Source organism: Podarcis liolepis (assembly GCF_965112155.1).
Source record: "Podarcis liolepis genome assembly, chromosome: 13".
In the NCBI taxonomy this organism is placed as follows: Eukaryota; Metazoa; Chordata; class Lepidosauria; order Squamata; family Lacertidae; genus Podarcis; species Podarcis liolepis.
Window position 1 is genome coordinate 18,243,376 of NC_139573.1, and position 3,332 is coordinate 18,246,707.

At 45.3% G+C, this 3,332-nt stretch overlaps 1 protein-coding gene across 1 annotated transcript in view; it reads left to right on the forward strand.

Moving 5' to 3' along the window:
* The window catches only part of LOC310690451 (histone H4), a 122,336-nt gene that overhangs the window by 59,579 nt on the left and 59,425 nt on the right, over positions 1 to 3,332 (forward strand). The gene's annotated exons all lie outside the window — the stretch shown is intronic.

Here is a 3,332-nt window from a genome sequence, read left to right on the forward strand (position 1 = left end):
CAAGAGACCTGCTTCCCCCCCCCAACAAAAGGCCTCGCTACACCCATGTTATCAGGTAATCCCAAATTTTTTTGGAGGGGGAGCATCAGGATTGGTGTTTTTTGAGGACTATGGATGTGGGCTATGCAAATTAAATGGGACAAGCCCAAGACCCTCACAGAACTTAGTTTCTCATCTTTCTAGTGTTAAAGGAAACTTCTGCATTTTTTTTCTGCAGAAGTGAAAGTTTCATTTCTCAGCTTGCAAGTCGAAGAACAGAAACCAATAGTGCTGCAGTCTTGCTTCATCGGTGGAAATAGGCTGGACATAAGACTGGAGGCAAACCAGCTGGGCTACTGGCCCAGCCAGGATGTGTAAGATAGGGCCCTTTGCCCTCCTTCTTAAACAGAGGGCCTTTCTTTCATCTCTAGCTGAAGAAGCCAGGGATTGAACTTGGGACCTTCTACAAGTACTTGTAAAGCAGTTGCCTTACCACTGAGCCATGTCTTTATGTTCCCACCTGAGTGATGTAAAAAATGGGTTGACTCTCGTGCAGGCACTGTAATACTGGTTGGCATCTGACTGTCTCAACAGACAATGGAGTGTGCCTCCGAGGGTGAAGTCAATCTGCAGTGTTAGCAGCACTGAAGTGCTGGGTTTCCTGCATCGGCAGGGGGGTTGACTAGAGACCTTTGAGGCCCTTTCCAATTTTATCATCTGTGTACCAGCGCATAATAAAGAAGAAAATGACCTGTCCCTGACCTCAAGAGGTTTGCAGCCTATGAAGAAACATGGGGGGAAAGAAGGGAAGGACACTGAGACTAAGGATGTGGAGGAAGCTGTCAGGAAGTTGCTGCAACCTGGCCTGGATTTTAAGCAAGTACATACTCTCCAACATTTCTCTGATGAAAATAGGGACGTCCCATTCCATCATGATAATTTGACTATTTATACCCCACACATCTTATTGCCCCAGCACTCTGGGCAGCTTCCAACATATACTGTATGAAAACATAACAAAACATTAAACATTACAAAACTTCCCTATACTGGATTGCCTTCAGATAGCTTGGGAGTCAGATAACTCCACATCATCCAACATTTCTCCAGTGAAAATAGGGACATCCTGAGGAAAAGCAGGACATTTCAGAATCAAATTAGAATCTGGGATGGCTTCTCAAAATTAGGAATGCCCCTGGAAAATAGGGGCACTTGGAGCGTCTGCAGGTAGGCAGGCAGGTGGGGGCTGCTTGAGGACAGAATCGGGTTGGTGGAGCTGTGCCCCATTTGCACTAATGAGCTAGGTTGCACTAGGCATCTTGGGGGAAAGGCCTGGAAACACTGCTTGTCCAATATGGTATTTTTATTGGAATAAAATGTCTGGAATGGGATGTGTGTGCGCGCGCGCACAACACCCACCCACAGCATGAGTCCATGACTCTGCTGTACTGCTACCACAAGAGAAGAGAGAGGAGGAGGAGGAGGCAAGTGGCAGGTGTTTGCAGGTGACTTAACATTCCCACTCCTATTTTCCCTCTTTCCCTTTTGTAACAGGCAGCAAAAAGGGCAACAGAGTGTTGAGGATCACAGCACAAGCCTCAAGGGGAGAGAAAGTGCTGAAGGGGTAAGCAGCTGCACTACTCCAGACATTTTTCGATTGGGCTGATTATCTAGATCATAATATTTTCTTTTTTTAAGAGGGCACATAGGGGGACTTGGGGACCACAAAAACATTTTCACATACTGGCAACAATTGTATCAAGGGGAATGCAGGAGTAGTCAGTTTTAAAATAGACATCTAAAAATAAATTTAAAGCATGTTTTAAAATGGACAAATTAGGGGGTCTCAGAAAATGTTTGGCATCTCAGTGAAGTAGTAAGGTGGAAGAAACATTATTAAGTTTTTAAAATTAATAGACAAATGGAGGGTGCTTGGTGCACCAGAAAAAATGTTTGGTGTCACAGTATCAAAGCAAGGAAGCAGGCAGCAATATATATTTTTGAAAATGTGGGGAGGGAACTAAAATAAAATATTTAGGTAGGTTGTGGGTTTGCTGCCCTGATCTAGATCCATTTTAATCTGGGTTCGAGACTAGGTTCCATGCTAAAAAACACCTTGATCACCCTGCTGAATGACCAGCACTGGGAGAAGACATGCAGACAAGTGTGATCCAGTCAGTTTTCTTAAGCCTCTCTGCAGATTTCAGGATCACAACCACAGTAGCTTTCTCTAGCCTGGCTGTTCAGGATGGGAGCTGAAGCAACTTCGCTACAGTCGTTCTCATCCTACCTGCTGAAAGACTGTTTCCCAGAAGCTGGTGCTGGAGGAACCTTCTGCTGAGGCCCACAATGCATGTTTTGTGAGGTTCTGTAAGGCTGTATCTTCTTCCTCACTTTGTTTCAGCATTGCATGAGTCCACTGAGTGAAGTCATAGAATTGTAGAATTGTATAATTCCCTTTAATCCCACTGCTTATAACTCTTTCTCTCCCCACTCCCACGTGTGTGTGTGTGTGTGTGTGTGTGTGTGTGTGAAGTTTAAGTGAGGCTTACATGTCATACATCTGGTGAAGTTGGTCCTAGTCCATGAAAGCTTATGCCACAATAAATGTGTTGGTCTTCCAGGTACCACAAGACTCTGCTGTTTTGCAGCAACATATTCTGCTGCCCCACTGGGAAGTGTTGATATTTCAGTACTGAATAATTTGAATAGCTATTTTAATTCCTCCCACCAAATGTTTTCTGTAGCAAACAGCAGGCTAAGGTGCCACTTTTTTCTTTCTTTTTTAACAGAAGCATGTCTTTGTTCCTGTAACAACTGCCCAACAGACAGAATGAAGAAGAAGCCCTGCTGGATCAGACCAAATGGCCATTTAATACAGCCTCCTCACAGCAGCCAACCAGATGCCTATAGGACATAAGCACCAAAGCCCTCTCCCCATTTCTGCTCCCTGGCAACTGAGATTTCGAGAGACCATAAAGAAGAGCCCTGCTTATGGATTGAGCCAAAGGGTCTTTGGGTTGCCATACTTTGAAGAGAAAAAAAGAGGACATATTTGCCAACATCTACTTTTAACTATTTGAGGGACGCGGGTGGTGCTGTGGGTTAAACCACAGAGCCTAGGACTTGCCGATCAGAAGGTTGGCGGTTCGAATCCCTGTGACGGGGTGAGCTCCTGTTGCTTGGTCCTTGCTTGGTCCTTGCTCCTGCCCACCTAGCAGTTCGAAAGCACGTCAAAGTACAAGTAGATAAATAGGTACCGCTCTGGCGGGAAGGTAAACAGCGTTTCCATGCACTGCTCTGGTTCGCCAGAAGCGGCTTAGTCATGCTGGCCACATGACCCGGAAGCTGTA